The sequence below is a fragment of the Rhea pennata genome, chromosome 23 (assembly GCF_028389875.1).
Source record: "Rhea pennata isolate bPtePen1 chromosome 23, bPtePen1.pri, whole genome shotgun sequence".
NCBI lineage: Eukaryota > Metazoa > Chordata > Aves > Rheiformes > Rheidae > Rhea > Rhea pennata.
The window spans coordinates 4,954,544-4,971,549 of NC_084685.1; the positions used below are offsets into that span (position 1 = coordinate 4,954,544).

At 66.2% G+C, this 17,006-nt stretch overlaps 3 long non-coding RNA genes across 4 annotated transcripts; 1 reads left to right on the forward strand and 2 right to left on the reverse strand.

The window, feature by feature from the left end:
• Window positions 1-105: 105 nt before the first annotated feature.
• On the forward strand, window positions 106-10,027 carry LOC134150374 (uncharacterized). 2 transcript variants are annotated; one of them, XR_009960634.1, is made up of 2 exons: window positions 106-1,456; window positions 9,540-10,027. It is a non-coding gene; the product is annotated as an uncharacterized LOC134150374 (long non-coding RNA). The 2 variants fall into 2 exon arrangements; XR_009960633.1 differs by lacking the exon at window positions 106-1,456 and adding an exon at window positions 9,117-9,310.
• LOC134150373 (uncharacterized) lies at window positions 7,312-11,167 on the reverse strand. Its single transcript, XR_009960632.1, has 2 exons — window positions 11,116-11,167; window positions 7,312-8,136 (listed from the first exon to the last, which is right to left on the reverse strand). It is a non-coding gene; the product is annotated as an uncharacterized LOC134150373 (long non-coding RNA).
• A 2,080-nt stretch (window positions 11,168-13,247) lies between these two features.
• Window positions 13,248-14,724, reverse strand: LOC134150372 (uncharacterized). Its single transcript, XR_009960631.1, has 2 exons — window positions 13,945-14,724; window positions 13,248-13,784 (listed from the first exon to the last, which is right to left on the reverse strand). It is a non-coding gene; the product is annotated as an uncharacterized LOC134150372 (long non-coding RNA).
• Window positions 14,725-17,006: the final 2,282 nt, after the last annotated feature.

A 17,006-nucleotide genomic window follows, 5' to 3' on the forward strand; every position in this document is an offset into this window, starting at 1 on the left:
CGCGTGTGCAGCCCCTCGCCTGCTCCGCCGAGGACAGCGGCCGGGCTCCCGGCGAAACCCCGCGCTGCTCTGCTAGCGCTGCCGGGCTCCCCGGGTACCCAGCTGCGTTCCTCCCGGCTCCCTTTCTCCTGGTACCTGCTGGTGTTGGGGAGCGTCGTCTGCGGTGGCCAGCTCCGAGTCGTGCACGTGCCGCGGGGAGCGGAGGTCGGCCCCTCCTCCGGGAGCTGGCTGCATCCCCCTGCCCGAGCTTGCAGGAACTTGATGTCTCTGACAAATTTGATTGCAATCAGCTGCTGAGATGCAGAGTTATTACGGGGATGACAGACAGAGCCATCACAAAGCCACGTTTTCTTAGGAGAGCAAAAATCTTGTGGCATCCTCCAGCGGTTGCACAACTAGGGTGCGAGATACGTTGTGGCTGGCACTCGGGCGGCGGCAGCCGCAGGGGTGTCCCCGCAGATCACCCGCCAGCGCAGCACGTGTCCCTGTGCTGGTGGCGCTCGCAGGAGCTGAGGATTTCTGGATGGGACCACGGTTTTGGCGATGGAGCTGTGCCAGGGGAGGTGCAGGGTGATGCATCGTGCGTTATCTCTCGCTGGCACAGCAAGAGAGAACATGCATTTTTACTCCCGAAAGCTCACATCATTTTTCCCGAGCGTCCTCGCCAAGTATGAGCAGGCTGCTCCCAGCTCTGCTTTCTGGCCAGAGAGGGAGATTTCTCTCCGGTGACGGAGGGGAACATCTCTGCAGTGCTTGCAGGCTTTTCCGACCGAAAATGGGTTAGTTCTGCGTGGGACCAGCTGCCTTCAGCATCCGTGCGGAGCCCCGGCTGATCCTTGCCCTGTCCTGCCACCACGGTGTATTTACCCTGCTTATCTTGCCACTGTGGAAAGGCAATTTCAGCAAGAGCAGTGTCACCCTGCCTTCAAAGGAAAAGCAGCGAGCGGCGCGTTCCCGCGGTGTTTGCGTGGCCTACATTTTTGCCTTGTAATACAAGGAGGGGCTGGACGGACGCATTACGCCCTCCTCCTTCCCCCCTCGGAGCTGGCAGGGCGGCGGGGCTGGAACATCTGATTGCTTTAAGCATCCCTCCGCTAATATGCAATTATAGGTCGTTTCATCTCGAAATCCCAGCTAAATCCGCATGGCCGCGGAGTGACTCACCTAACGACTGCTCCCCTAATGAAGCCTGGACGCATTCCTGAAAGACTGGACACGCTGTTAACATGCCACTTACTAACCAGCCTTTCCAAACATCACCTGTGTAACGAGTTCAGCCAGTTCTTTCCCCCGCCCCTCCTCCCGTGCAGCACCGGCAGCCGCAGCAGTCCCGAAATGCCAGCCTGGACGTGGCAATTTGCTAAGTACGAGTGTGGCCGGAGCCATCCTCCTTCGGAGAGGGGTTTTCTCGCTGCCGCCGTGGCTCCGGAGGAATCGGCCTCTGCTCCAGGAAAGGGTAATTCCCCACCCGGGTGTGTTTTAGCCAGGGAGCTCCCGAGCAGTGCTGCCATCCTGGGAAGCTTAAAAAACCCCTCCTAACTGCAAACGGTCGGGAAGCAGGAGGGACACCCGGACCCGTCGCCGTCCGCGGAGCCGCGGCGCGTCCGTCCTCGCCGCCGCCCCGGGGTCGCTCCTGCCGCCGGCAGCCTGGTGCTGCGCTCCCCGGACGAATGCAGCCTTTGAACCAGCAGCGCTAATTTGGGGTTGGATCCAGATATTCCGGCTCATGCGTGGCGGGTGCCGAGTGGCGTGAGCAAGCACGTCCTCGCGGCGGCCGTGCGTCACGGCCGACCCAACCCCAGGAGGGGCCGCGCGCCCTCCGGCTCCCCGAAACGTGCAGGGCGTTGCAGGCGTTACTGAAGGTCAGGCCTAATAGCAATAATTTGCCGCTCGTTAGTTAATTGCTGATTTGTTTCATGCAGCCCGGCTGCAGCGTAATGTCCAGCCTCACAGGTGACGGGGCAGGGACCCGGGTTCCAGCGGAGGAAAATCTCGGTTTCGGATCCACGAGCAGCTCTTCCCTCGCTCCCTGGGGAGAATCAAAGAAACGCTCGTGGATTTCCCGGAGGACCAAGGCAGCCTGAGCCGGGCCGCGAGTCTGGGCTTGAACCCGAGCTCGCCCGTGCTGCTCTCCGGGCGGCGGGGTGCTCACGCTGGGTGCTGATATGCCGCGTGTAACCCCTGCGACCGCTCCCCTCTGGAGCCTGCTCCCGCCGGGTCCGGCGCTGGGGAGAAAAATAAAGCTGCGAGTGGAGTTTCTCCCCCGCTGCGTGCTGCGACCCGCCTTGCAATTCGTAGGCGATCCCGAGCAGAGGGGCTGCTCGCGACGGGAGGGCGCGCGTCCGGCCGCGGGGCCCTCGGCGGCGCTCGGAGGGGAGGCGGGAGCGGGGCCAGCTCCCGGCTCGCGCCGCGGAGGAGGCGCTGGGTTTGCGCGGGTGGCCGGGATGCAGCCTCAGCCCCCGGCGCTTGTCGCTTGCATAAACCTTCGAAAGCCGGGATTACCCGCGTTATCCTATAATTGAGGAAATCCACCCTCTCATTAGGCTCCGCGGCGGCTGCTGCCTCCTTCGCTGTCCTCCTTGCTTCCCGGCGCCTGCCGCCGCCTCCCGCAGCGCTCGCGGCCGCGCTGCCTCCTCTCCGGGGGTTAAGAGGTGTTGCAATTTCTCCTGCCGCCCCAGTGCCGCTGCAGCAAGAGCGCCCGGGCCGGGGCCCGTCCGGCGTTTGGCCTTGGAGGGCGCCTGGCACGGGGCGTGCGGGGAGCGGGGGCGCGTGCGGGGGGCGCGTGCCCCCAGGACAAGGCGCGTGCACGTGCAAGCCGCGTGCAGGGGGTTCGCTGGCATCTGTCCTGCCCTGCAATTTCCGGACCAAGCCGCTTTCCGGGAAACACGTTGGAGCAACGTCGGCCGGTCGCGAGCGGGAATCGGGAGGAAACTGGAGCGCTCCCGGGCCCCTCGGTGCCGGGCTCGGCGGATGCAGCGCGGGGAAGCTGAGCGGAGCGAGGGCCGGGCCAGAGCGCCGCAGCCGAGGAGCAGCAAGAGTCTCGCTGCCGCTCCGACCCGGAGCAGCGCCTGACCCTGGATGCACTCTGCCAGGCTGCCGGGAGCGGGTCCAGCCCGATAAGCCGCGGGTGGCTGGGCCGGGCCGGCGCTCGCCCGCTGATCCCCGCAGGGAGCGAGGCGGGAGACCGGAGACCTTCGCAGTGGCTTTCTCCGGCGCGGTGGGACGCTCGCCGACACGACCACAAATGCACCCACCGCTCGTCTCCCGCGTGCCGCGGAGCGCGGGCTCCTGCGCAGGCGTGTACATAAAACCTCGCAGAGCCGCGGGCAGGGATTAAGCGCTCCGTTTAGATGGCGGCAGCGATGTGAGCTGCAACGCTGATCGGGGAGGGGGGGGGTTAGCAGGCTGGAGCAGCGCGGGCCGCCCCGGCGGGGGCTCCGGGCCGCGCTGCAGCCCCCGCTGCCCGCAGCGTCGGGGCCGGCCCCGCTCGCCGGCCGCGAAGGGGTCCGGCCCGGGACGGCAGCGCCCGCACCAGCGCCCGGCCGCTGCCGAGCCCTGCTCGCCCCCTGCCCGGTCTCGGGGCTCGGAAAGGCCTCGTGCCAGCCGGGCGCAGAGTTTCGGCCGGAAAGCTTGCCTCCGCAGCCCGCGCAGCGCCCGGGAGCGCCCACGGCGCACAGGCTCCTGCTGGCCGAGGAGACTGGTTTGGGTGGATTCGGTCTGTTCTGAATGTCTTATGGATGGTCGCGTCTGGGCTGGGGCACGTTGCTGCTCTGTGGGACGTTTGAATTTGAGGGAAAGCCCCTAGCAGAGGGGCTTCGTTTCCACACGATCCTGAGATATTTTGCTGGAAGGACTTAGAGGAAAGGCAAGGCAGGGAGCACGGTGGGACTGAGCTGCGCCGGGGCTCGCGGCGAGGCCAAACCCGGCGATTCCCCTAACCGCCCGCGCTGCCGAAGAGCCGCCTCGGGCTTGCGGGCTGCTCCGACGCCCCGTTGAAGCACGGAGGCCGCGGCCAGCCCAGCGCCGGGGAAGCCCGACGCCCGCGGCAGCGCGGCGAGACGGGGCGGCCGGGCTCGGGCGGCGGCGGCTGAGCGGTCCGGCCGCCGGCGCCGGCGGCTTGCGCGCACCGAGCAGCCTCCGCCGAGGTTGTTTGCTTTCTCTGGGGCTGTTTGAATTTCTCCTCGGCCACCGTGCCGGCCCTGGCCTGAGCAGAGCTAGGCAGCAGGTAATAAATTCACCTTGCCGTGCCCTGTTCTTCAAGTATTTCCAGATTGCAGCAACCTTTGTGTCCTGGCTGCTTTCTCCCAGCGCGGGCTCCGTGCGCAGGACAGGAGATTTCAGCAATTTAGTGTTATTTATGTACATAACTCTGGGGTTATCAGAAGAGTGTAGGAGAGGGGAGATAGTAACATTAAAATAGCTTGAGTTTATAATGCAATTATAAGGTTAAATTGACAGTTTTCTAAAGAGCATAAGCCACAAAGTGTGCAAATATTGTACTCTCGACTGCGCTTGCAACGGGCCAACCTTGCAGCAGCGCAAAGCCAAGTGACCTGTTTTCATTTTTAATTGGCTTTATCGCTAATCAAATGGCCACGTTACTGCCTGGTTTGAAAGGCCAGGGTGGCAGGAGGACAATAACGTGATTTCTTTCCTGGTCCGGCAGGATGCCCCAGGCGAGTCCGACGTGCAGCGGCTCTGGCAGAGCTTGGCGAAGATTTCTCAGCAAGGTTTCAGCCTTGAAAACACAGGTTTATCCAGGCTGAAATTTTCGCAGCAAGCGGGATTTTGACTAGCCTGCGGGGCTGAAATCAGGACAGACGTTTGGGGGTCGGAGGGTGCAGGTTTCCCAACAGACACGCTTGCAGTGAGCCTAAATTTAAGCCATTTCTCGACTTGGAGCTGACGACCGTGCCGGGATCCACCTGCAACTCCTGGGCTTCAAACTTTTATAACGCGATCGGAGCACGTGGGCTCCGAGCGGCTTCGCCCCTGTCCCGAGCTGGAAGGGATTTTGCAGGGACCCGACCCAGCGCCCGTGGGAGCCAGCGTGGATTTTTCCATGCGCGGCGCCGGGCTACAGATCAAACCGCGGGCAACCCGCGGGCCTGCCAAAGGCACAACGGTCCGCTGGGGTTTGTTTGATGTCCCTCGGGCCGGGAATGGACGTTCCCGGCCTCCCGGCCTCGCTTTGTTCCCGTGTTGACTCTCGCCGGCCGCGGCGCCCGGGGTTTCTGCTCCGCGCGCGCGCGTTCCCGGGAGCCGGAGGGCAGCCGGGTAAAAGCGATCGTGTCTCAGGAGCTTTCCGCGTCTTGGGGGCTACGCGGGCTCGGCGCCCGCGCGGAGGGCGAGGTGCCCGCGGGTGGCCTTCGGCCTCGGCCGGCCGCCACGGCCAGCTGAGGGGCTGCGGCTCCCGCTGCCTCCGGATCCCCTGACCCAAAACCGCGTGAAACCGCCTGACTGCGCAGTCGGAGCCCTCACTGCCGGGCAGCGTGGGGAAGAGGCGGGCGCTCGGGGGCCGGAGCCGACCCATGGACCAGCTGCCGTCCCTGGGGACAGGGGACGCGGGGATGGTGGCACGACCGGTTGCGTGGTCTCGGGAAGGCGTTTTTCTTCCATCTGGGGTTTTTCCTCCCTTGCTTCCTTCCTCTCTTTGGCCGTGCTGCCCGGCACACTCGGCTCAGCCGGTCGAGCCTCAGCTTGCAGCTGCCGCAGCTTGTGCTCCGCAACCTGGCTTTTGGTTTCAATTCTCCGTCCGTCTGTCCCCCCGCCAGCACTGGGGCGAATCGAAAGGGGAACAGCCGCGGCGGGCCGGGCGGCGCCGAGCCGCGGCGCGGGCGCTCGGCCGGGCGGCAGAGCCCCGGCCGCGGGAGCCGCTGCCCTCGGCGGGGGGGAGGGGGGGGGAACCGCAGCCGCCTGCACCTCGCTCAGCCCCTTTCCTGGCAAAGTCAGGCCGGGATTTCGCAGCGGGACCGGCAGCCTCGTGCCCGGACCTCGGCCTCGGCCCGCCGCGGCCTCGGCAAACGGGGAGCTGGGAGAGGCGACGGCTGCTGTTCGCGCTGCTGTTTAACACCTCGGAAGGGAATTTATCAGCGCGGCGGCGTTTTTCCGTTGGGCCATAGCAGGGAGCGGCGTGCCCGCGCGCCGGGGCCGGGGGGATGCGGGGTCCCTCGGGGGGAGGCTGTTTGCTTTACCTATTGGCGGGTAAAGGGCAGAGCTGGGGCAGAGAGATACGCACGGATCCCCGCGGCTCCCGTCGCCTCAGCCCTGCTGGCGTCCGTGAAACTTTCCATGGAAAGCTGCGGCCCGCGGTGATAGCCCTTCGGCACCGGGATGCGCGGCGGTGGCGGCGGCACCCCAGCTGCCTCGTCCTCATCCTCGTCCTCCCGGGCAGCCACCGTGGTGCCCCGAGCGTGGAGACGAAGCCGCTGCCGGGCACCTCCTCCCGCGGCTCCAAACGCGCCTTTTCCTCCGGGCTCCAGCACCTTGTCCTCACCCATCGCAGGGGACCCCGGTGCCCTCCCATGTCCCGTCCCCCCCCCCCCCCGCCCCGGGAGGGGTGGCAAGGCTCTCGGGGGGGGGAGGGGGTGTCTGGGGAAGCGTGGGAAGATTTTGCGTGCGATTCCCGCGCACCCTGCGGCGGCCGGGGCGGCGCTTCTCCCTCCGCGCGCGGGTCCGGCCCCGCACGCGCCCCCCCCCCCTCCTCCTGGTGCGAGTTCAAGCATCATACAAAGTCCACCGGTGACTCACCATGTGTTTAAACCATTTGGCAGCAAAGAAGCTCATTTTATGGCCTGGGCGGTTGTACCTGCCTCAAGCCCGGGCCTGGGAATTTAAGATAAAGCTCAGCGTTGTGTTTCCCTTCTCCTTGGGATGGCAAAAAGCACAGATGCGGTTTGCTTGGTGCAGGCACTCGGGAAGACCTGCAGACCCCCAGCCCTCGCCTCCCAGCTCTGCTAGAGCCGGCGCGTGTGGCTTTGGGCAAGCTGCTTAGCTCGGCCTTGCCTCTGTTTCCCTGCTTTTGCCTTGGAGAAAAAGCCCCGCGTGTGCGAGCCACCCGGTCGCGCTTTGGCCACCGCAGGGATTTGCGTGTTGATCCGCCGAGCTGCTGTCCCATGGGGCCGAGAACGGTCCCTTACGGGGTCCGCGGCTGGCAGCGCGGGGGACGCGGGTGTCCCCCCACCTCGGCGGTCCCCGGCCCCGAGCGCATTCCCCCCCACCCCCACCCCGTGCATATTTTTCTTGGCAGGACCAGCGGTCCCGGGCAGGAATGTTTCCCTGCTGCCGAGTGAAAGTGGAGGCTGGAATTGCTGGAATAGCGACAGGCTGAGTAACAGCTCTAACTTTATTCTCCGAAACAAAAGCCAGTGTCCCAGACGCCGAGGGCTGTTCCAGCTCCCGGCGGCCGGCAGCGCGGAGGCCAGGGCCGGGGAGCGCTGCGAGAGCACGACAAGTGGCGGGTGGCGGTGGGGCTGCCCCAAATTTTTCCTCCAAAACCATCCAAGCATGCCCTGCTCCAACCGGGAAGCTCTTCCGGAGCTCCTTGTCCTCCGGCCCGGAGCAAGGCGAGCTGAAAAGCGAGTTTTGAAAAGCAAAGGAGAGCAGGGCTGGCTGGGGGCCCCGGGGTGCCCCAGCCCCGGCGGGCGCGAGCCGGCCCCTCGCCCGAGGGGGTTAACGAGGACCGGTGATGCCGAGCGTTGTTTTCCCTAAATCGGCCTGGGATCATGCACCGGAGCGGGATCCTTCTGGGCGCCAGGCGCTCGCAGCCTCCCTGCCAGGGACAGCCTTGGCTGCGGGGCTCGGGGCAAGGCAGCGCTTTCCAAAGCAAATATTTGAGCAGAGCAGCAGCACGTGGGAAAGAGCAGGGGCGGTGGGTGCCCCGGCCCGGCCGGGCAGCAGCGGCGGCGGCTTGGGGTGCGTTCCCGGGGAAGCCGGGCTCCGGCCGGGGCGGCTGCGCCCTGCCCGGGACACCGGTGCACCCTGCTCACGGTCACTGGGTAGCAATTTGCTTCTCCTCTTCTTTGCTCGTGTTTCCTGCTCCCTGGTACTGCTCTCCCCGAGGGTAACGAGTTTGCAGCCTGTGCGTGTGCCGTAAGGATGAACGAGGGCACAGACAGGCTGGGGGAGGTCAGGATCCTGTGAAAAATAATCAGAAATAAACCCTAAGGAAGTTGCAGGAAAGGGCGAGGGGGATGTCACTGCTCCTGCCGGAGCTGGCGCGGAGCCTGGGACACCCGGCCCCGGGCTGGGGAGCCGGGTACAGCGCGCTCCCCATCCGCCCTGTTTTTCTTGGAAGCGACGGTGGACCAGGGCAGGGAGCCTGCGCAAGGGCTGATTCACCGGGACCAGCCCGGACGCGCCGGGGCGAGCGGCGCCCGCGGGAGGCCGAGCCGGGTGCCCGGCACCCACGCGGGACGTCCCACGGGCGCTGCAGCGCCGGAGCAGGGTCGGCCTCTGCCTTCAGCACCTTTGCCGTGCTCCAGCGGAGAGGGATGTCATCCAGCTCGGCCTGCCAGGGTGCGAGCGGTGCTGGGACCGAGGTGTGTGGGGAAGGGGCTGTGCAAGCTGTGGCAACGAGCAGCCACCCCCAAATGTCCCCAGCACCTGCCTTGGGTGCAAAACCCCGCGTCCCCGAGCCCTGGCGCTCGCTGCTGCACGCTCCTCCAGCGCGGTGGAGCCTGCCTCGAGGGTCAGAGCTAAGCGGGTGTCAGGAAAACGGGAAGGCCCGAGGTTAGGCCGGGTTAACGGCCCCGCTGCTCCCAGCGAGTCGCCGAAGCCGGGTGCGAGCGCTTCCCCCTCCTCCTCCTCCTCCTCCTCCATGCTGCCGAGATGCCGAGCGCTCGCGATCGCGCCCCGCCGGCGCCTCCGCGCTCCCCCGGCCCCGCGCCGTCGCCCCTCCGGGCGCGTCGGAGCAGCCGGGGGCGGTGGGACGGCGACGTTCCCGCGGCGGGACGGAGGCGCCGAGCGAGCGCTCGGCCCGCGCGGGGCTTCCCGGGGCTGCTCCTCCGGCCCGGGGCCGCCGCGGCCCCTCTCGCCCGGTTCTCCTCGCCATAAGAGGAGCGGAGAGGAGCCGGCGCTTGGCTCCCCTCCACGGATTCCTTTCCGGCCCGTCACCGACCGATATAGCCGCCGGCGTCCGCGCCACCGCGCGAAGCCTTCGGGCTGCTTTTTGCCGCGTCTCGGAGGGTGGCAGGGGCGGGAGGCTGTAAGAAGCCGAGGACGGGGAGCGGGGGGCTGGCAGCCCGCCGCCTGCGATGGCCGGTGCTCCCGGGAATTAATCTCTTTAAAACCTTCAACGAACCGTGATCAGGTTACAGATCTCCCGGCATGCCGGATCGCCGAGGATTAGCAGGGACGGCTAACGAGACGTGCCGGGGGCGGGGGAGCCTCCCTCCGGCCCTGCTTCGGGGAGGGGGATTTGCAGAAATATGTGTGTCGGGGGGGTGGGGGGGGTCTGCTCCCAGCTCTGCAGGCCCCGGCGTGCGCGAGAAGGGCCAGGACCAAGGTTAAGCTGCTTGAACGCGCTTTGCCCTTTGCAGCAGGTTGTCGTCTAGGTTTCAGGGTGGTTTCGGGGCTCAGCCCTTCCTCCATCAGCCAGCCCGGACCCGGGAAAGCGGCGCTCGCAGGTGCACCGGGACGGACACGGGAGCCTCGGCACCCGCTCCGGCCACATCCCAGGACGAGCCACCGGACAACACCAAGGAGCACGTCATGGGAAGCGCCCGCGGGCTCCGGGAAGGAGCAGCCCGGTTGTGCGGGGTCGGATCGGGGCAGCCGGGCTGAAAATAGAGCGGCGGCAGGCGGCTGCTCCCCGCCGAGAGGCTCGGGGGGGTGCTCAAGCCAAGTCCGGCTCCGAGGGGAGAGACGGGATATCTGAACCCTGGAAAATCACTGCTTGGACTCACGCCGCCGCTGCCATCCGGCCGTCTCCGGACCGGCCGCCTGGGAGGAGAGAGGCCACGAGGACGGCGGTCCCAAGCCCGCAGCTCGCACAGTCTCCTTCCAAAAAATGGTTTTAATATTTAAACGCTCTTTAATTGCTTAAAACCACGTGGGGCTGCTGCGGTCAAAATCAGCCGGGCCGAGAGCGGGGAGGGCTCCGGCTCTGCGTGCCGGGGGCTATCCCACGGCATCCCGGTGTGGGCGCCAGGAGCGGGACCGCCAAGAATTAGATACATTAACTTTCGGGGCAAAACAAAACGATTGCTGGGGTTTAACCAGCTCAGTGACTTAAAGAGCTTAGCGGGGAAGGGAGAACTGGACCAAGATGAGCTTACCACAGTAACGCGGGCTGGGGGAACGAGCCGGGCAGCCGCGAGCGGCGGAAATAAGCTGCCGAGACCTGGAAAGCGGCCAGGGCCGAGGGCCGGACGGGGTCTGGCCCCACGCGGGGAGAGGCGGCGGGGGAAGGACCCTCGCCCGAGTGCCCCCGGGGACGACCGCTGCCGGGGGGGGGGGGAGCGGGCGCGCGGCTGCGTCTGGCAAATTTGCCCGGGTGCTTAGGGGTGCTGAACCCCGCCCAAACGGTTGGCTGGATCCGGCCCCTGGGCCGTGCCCGCACGTTCGGAGAGTGCAATTTGGAACAGTTTGCCGGGAGAACGGCCCGGCTTCCCCCCAAAGCCCAGCGGCTCCCAGGCACGGGGCGACCCCCCCCCCCCCCCCGGGGCCGACCGCTCTGGCCGTGGGAAAGCAGAAAGGCCCCAAAGCGGGTGCCTGGCCTCCAGCTTACCCCGGAGAGGGGGTCTGGGGCGGGGAGAGGGGACATGCAGGCTGGGCTCAGGCGCTTGCAGGGGTCGGGCAGGCACCACAGGGCAATTCCCACCCTCTAATCAGGGCTGGGACAGAGTCAGCTCCGGGCCGTGGTGGCCCAGGTGGAAAGGGTTAACGGCAGCTGGAGGGGAAAAGTCCTTTAAGTGCCAGCGCAGCCCCCCGCAGCGGGCCCGCTCGGCGCGGGGCGGCCGCCGGCTCCCGTCCTCGCCCGGCTCGGCGCGCGCGGTGCCGGACCGTGCCACGGCGGCTCGCACGCTGCCCTCTTGCGTCGCGCCGCGGCCCGTCTCCTCCTGGGGCCTCGCCGGCGGCGGCGGCGCGGGGGACCGTTTGCTGCCGGGGACTCACCCGTCGCGTCCCTGCCCTGCTCGGGCTTCCCCCAGCTGGCTCCGCTGGCACAAGCCCCGCAGAAGTTAATAGCAAAAAGGAGAAAATCCTGGATTAGGTATTAACATGTCACAGGTTTTTCTTTTCCTTCCCCCCCCCCACCTCAGAAAGGGGGGAAAATAATCTCATAAAGCCAGCGAGCGTTGGTGCTATTTATGTAACATTATTAGTGGCTGTCAGCAAAGGGGCAGAAATGCAAACGCGGGTTACGTAAAGCCCCGCGCGCCCTCGGCCGGGGAGGCTCCCGCCTTGCGCTTTCCTTTTGGCCTGGCGTTGCCGTGGGCTCCCCCTCCCAAATCCCAGGTGGATCCGGGCTGCTTCCAGAAACCGGCACGCGCCCCGGGCCGGCGCTGCCGCACGGCTCCTCGCTGCCCCTCCGGAGAGCAAACGCGGAGGCGTGGGCGCAAGCGCAGCCCGGAGCCGCCGCGGGAGCCGCGTCTGCACCCCCGTGGCACCGTTGCAGGCAGGCTGGATTCTCCCACTGTCCCCCAGCCCCCAGGACCACATTTTTATTTATTTTCCCCAAAACAGTAATTGCTCCCAGCATCAGCCTGGGGATGCTGCTGTTATTTGGCTGCTCTTAAAACCGGGTTGTGGATGCAACCATGGTCGACCTCCCTTCTGTCACCCCGGGTATTTTAAGAGCATCTTCTCTAGGCAACTCTGCCTGCAAAACGGAAAGGACGTCCTGCTGCCCTGGGTGGGAACAGTGGGGGCCCGGGAAGGACCACAACTTGCCACCTCCCATCCTCTGCAATCCCCGGTGCCCGAGCGCGGCAGCTCCCCGGAGCAGGAGGGCGTCATCGCCGGAGCTGGAAGTGTGCTTGTTTGCAGGGACTAAGCCCTCAGGACACCTGGACTCTCCTTGCTCCTCCACCCACCCTCACCAACTGCATCGGCCTCCTCTTTGGTTAGGGAAATGGGAAAAAAGCGTGTGGCTTCCATCTGGGAATTGCAATGAATGTGATGTTCAGTCTCCCAGCAAAAAGCTACTGCAGAAACGCAAACTGTGACGAGATGGCAACTGTACCGAGACCAAAGCGGAGGGGGGACGAGTCGCTGATCAAAGGATTTTGAATGATTTTGGTCTTGCTGGTTTAATGGATTTTTTTTTAAGGTCTTTCCCTGCAATTCCTTTAAGCAGGTTCTGCTATAATCAGGTCAAAAGCTGATTTGCAAATAATCACCAGGGAGGGGGAAAAAATGAAGGCTTTAAGCCCAAGCTGTACATTTCCTATTAATTGAAAGCCTGGGAGAGAGATAATGTGTCCCCAACTCCTGGCTGAAACCTGTAAGCTGCTATTAGCATCGTACTCTCCACCCGGCTCCAGGAGGACGCCGCCTGCTCGGGATTAGGGCTGTGCACGCACAGCAAAGCCTGGGGTGCGAAGGGTTTGGTAAAAGGCTGGGGGCGAGGGCTGAGCAAAACGGAGCCGGGGGAACGGCAGCTCTCCTACCGCTTGCTCAGCCAGGAGGTGGTACATCCCCTGGTGTGTAAGAGCAGGGATATAGGATGTGGGATGCAGGGAAAGCCCGAGAAAAGGTGACTGCAAGGAGGGGGAGTCTTTTTCCCTTCGGCTTTACGCTATGAGATTTGCACCTGAATGACGGATGCGCTGCCCAGAAAGCGGCATTTAACTCCCCCTCGCCTGAGAGCATCTGTGAGCTCAGAGCAGGATGGCATTAAAACCAGGGAACGCGCGCACGGAAATCATCGCCTAAAAGCGGCGATTAACGGGGAAAAGATAAACTCCCACCCAGCACTGTCTCCTGCCTGGAAGTCACCCTGAAGCTGAGCTGATAGCTCGGCCCCTCCTGGCTCTGCTGCCCTTCCATGTCCCTGCTGACCTTACAGGACAGAAGGACAGACTCGTGTGTGTATATATGTATATACACACACACATGCATATATATCTAAATACAAATGCATGGTGCCCATCAGAGACCCCAGCAGTGCAGGCGCCCAAAATGGGAATTTCTGATGCAGGGAAGTTCATACCACATTCTCCAAGCCCCCAGCATGAATGGAGCAAGGAAGAGGTGAGTTACTGGAGAAATCCACTCCAGCATTAATTACATGTCATTACTGAGGCTTAGTTGCTAATCCCTGTTATAATCACCCTCTCCACCGTATTTCAGCCAACACCTAAAGATGCTGCATAGAATGAATAAAATATGTCAAAGTTTACCGATGCTGGTGCCCGCTGCCAGCATCTCCCGCCGCAGAGGATGGGCAGCGCCGCGTGGGCACGCGAGTCCGGCTGCAGCACCAGCCGGCACGGCCGCGAGAAGCAAGGATTACATAACAGACCTGCTGTCTCTCATATTAAGGTAGCTTCTGCACATTCATGAGTCAGTAAAATCCCCCAAGTCTTCAAGTTTAAAAAAGAAAAAAAAAAAAAAAAAAAAAAAGAGGGTGGGTGACGATCTTCCAGCACGACGGAGGAATTCATGCAGCGTCGAGGACAAGCCACCGCGAAAGCTTGGTGCAGTGAAGCGAGATGTGTCCGAGCCCCCCCATTTCCGCAGCTCGTTTGCAGGGTCGATTAATGCTTTTCGCCCGGGCATTGCAGACGTTGCAGCTCTGCGTGTCCTGCGAAAGCTGGCGGAGGGTTTTGCCAGCACAGCCGCTGCGGCATGGAAGTGATGCTCGCCATTGGGCCGGCTCGAGGTACCAGCCCTCCCTCGCGAGGCCATTTCGGGGCCGGTGGTGCAGGTTGGTCCCGGTGGCAGGGGGACAGCGGGGCCGTGGCCTCCCGTCCAGAGGGGGATGCTGAGTCCTCAGCCTACCTCCGCCTCGCCGCGCCTCCAGAGCCCTTGGTGCCGCTGCTGCAAGGCCGTGGTTTGCTGCGCGGTTACGTTCAGAGGTACCGGGGTGCCCGGCCAGACTCGCTTCGGAGCGGAAACATCAGCACGGAGCAGCTTTGAGCGTCATCAACCCGATCTTAAAAATCCCTCGGCCCTGGGCCAAGCCCCCTGGGAGGCAAACGTGGCGAGAGCTGGTCGTCTTCAGCTCTCCGTCCCCGCGAGGTTGCACAGTCCACAGCTGAAAAACACCGTCCGGGGACGGCAGCCCATGGCCCCCCAGCTCCTCCTGCGTGGCAGGGGCTTAAGCTCCTGCCCCTGAGCCCCGACATGAGGTGTGGGTTCCACCAGCATCCTGTAGGGCTGAGGTCCCTGGGGGGCAAGGGGGCTCAGGCAGGGCGGAAGGGCTGCTCTCAACCCACCTGCCTTTGAGAGGTGACCTTGGAGTGGGGTGCTGAGAGCAGATCCCCTGTACTGCCCCCAAACCCTGCAGGGTCCCCCTCAGATCCCCTAGCAGGGGACCCCAGACCCCATAGGGTCCCTCAAGAAACCCCATCCAAGGGCACCCCAGACCCTTGGTCCCCCCCAAGCCCAAAGGTCCCCTCAGAGCTCTCCAAGGACCTGAGACCCTACAAGGTCTCTGAGAGGGACCCCAGACCCCGAGTCCTTCAGGAACCTTCCCCAGGACACTGCAGACTCTGCTGCAGACCCTGCTGCATCCCCTGGGGTCCTCCAACCCCAAAGGGTCCTCTAGACCCTGCAGGCTCTCTCAGCGCACCCCCACCCCTCCAGGACCCCAGAGCCTGCAGGGTTCCCAGGGACCCCCCAACCCTGCAAGGTCTCACAGCCCCCTTCCAAACCCTGGACACCACAGGGTCCCCCAGACCCTCAAATTCCCCCAGGACCCCGCAGAGTCCCCCAAGCCCCCGAACTCCCCCAGGACCCCCCAGGCCCCCGGACCTTGCAGGGTCCCCCGAGCCCCCGAACTCCCCCAGGACCCCGGGTCCTGCAGGGTCCCCCGAGCCCCCAGACCTTGCAGGGTGCCCCAAGCCCCCCCTCCCCCAGGACCCCGGGTCCTGCAGGGTCCCCCGAGCCCCCCGGACCTTGCAGGGTGCCCCAAGCCCCCCCAGGACCCCGGGTCCTGCAGGGTCCCCCAAGCCCCCAGACCTTGCAGGGTGCCCCAAGCCCCCCCTCCCCCAGGACCCCGGGTCCTGCAGGGTCCCCCGAGCCCCCCGGACCTTGCAGGGTTCCCCGAGCCCCCCCAGGACCCCGGGTCCTGCAGGGTCCCCCGAGCCCCCCGGACCTTGCAGGGTTCCCCGAGCCCCCCCAGGACCCCGGGTCCTGCAGGGTCCCCCGAGCCCCCCGGACCTTGCAGGGTTCCCCGAGCCCCCCCAGGACCCCGGGTCCTGCAGGGTCCCCCGAGCCCCCCGGACCTTGCAGGGTTCCCCGAGCCCCCCCCAGGACCCCGGGTCCTGCAGGGTCCCCCGAGCCCCCCGGACCGCCCCCCCCCATCCCCCGAGCCCCTGCAGGACGCTCCCCCCCCCCCCCCCGCCCCGCTCATGCCGGGCTGCGCGGCTCGGCGGCGGGCGGCGGGCGCGGGGCGCGGAGCCTGCCGGCGGCGCAGGGCACGCAGCTGCGGAGGGCGCGGGCGGCGGCGAGCAGCGCGGCGGGCCGGGGCCGGGGCCGGGGCGGCGGGCGGCGGCGCGGCCCCTTCTGCAGCCGCTGCCGCTGCGCCGCCAGCGCGAGCTGCGCCTGGGCCACGCCGGCGCCGAGGCGGCCGAGGCTCTCGGCGCGGGCGGCCAGGCGCAGCTCGGCGAGCCGCAGCGCGCAGTGCACCTGCCGCACGCGGCCCTCCAGCTCCGCCGCCGCCCGCCGCCGGCCCTCGGCCGCCAGCAGCCGCCGCCGCGCCGCCGCCAGCTCCACCGAGCCCCCCCCGCCGCCGCCGCCGCCGCCGCCGCCGCCGGGGCTGCCGCTGCTGCTGCCGCTGCTGCCGCCGCTGCTGCCGCCGCGCTCGGGACGCCGCTCGCCGCCCGCCGCCGCCGCCATGGTAACGGGGCCGCGCCGCGCCGCGCCGCCGCTATATAGCCCGGGGGCGGCCCCGGGCGGCGCGGCCCCGACGGGGGCGGCACCGGCCCAGCCCCGGGCCCCGGGCCCCGGGCCCCGGGCCCCGGACCCGGACCCGGACCCGGACCCGGACCCGGACCCGGACCCGGACCCGGACCCGGACCCGGACCGGCACGACCCCTCCCCGGCCCCGGGCATGGCAGGGCCCTGAGGGGGCCGGTGGCACCGGCACGGCACGATCCGGCAGCAGGCGCAGCACGGCTTTGTCCCGGTGGCGATGGTAACAGCGGATACGGCACGACCTGGCACCGGGCGCGGCACGGCTCGGCCCCGACGGGGGCGGTGGCACCGGCACTGCACGATCCGGGCACGGCCCCGGCACCGGGCACAGCGCCGGCGGGGGTGACCCCCGCACCGAGCACGGCACGGCTCGGCCCCGCCGGGAGCGGCCCCAGCACCGGGCAGGGCTCGGCACGGCCCCACCGGGGACGGCCCCGGTGGGAGGTGGTACTGGCCCGGGAATGGCACCGGTCTGACCCGGCCCGGCTCGGCCTGGCTCGCCCATAGCAGCCCCGGGGCTCTAGAAAGCTTCTGCCCTGTTGGGGTGTCTCTGGGTGACTGCAGTGGGGAGGGTCCCTGGGAAGCGCTGCGCTGGGAAGGTTAGTGGGATGTGCTGGGGAGGGTCACTGGGAAAGGCTGGTCTAGGAATAGTTCCTGGGGAGGGCTACTGGGAAAGACCGCAGTGGGAAAGGTTACTGGAGAAGGTGAATGGAAAAGGTTGGATCAGGGAGGGTCCCTGGGAAAGGCTGGACTGGGAAGGGTTAATGGGATGTGCTGCGGGGGTCACTGGGGAGGGTTACTGGAGAAGGTAAGGGGAAAGGCTGGGTGAGGGGGTTACTGGAAGGGGTTACTGGGAAAAGTGAGGCTCAGGATATTTACTGGGGAAGGCTGCACTGGGAAAAGGGACAGGTTATTGGGAAGGG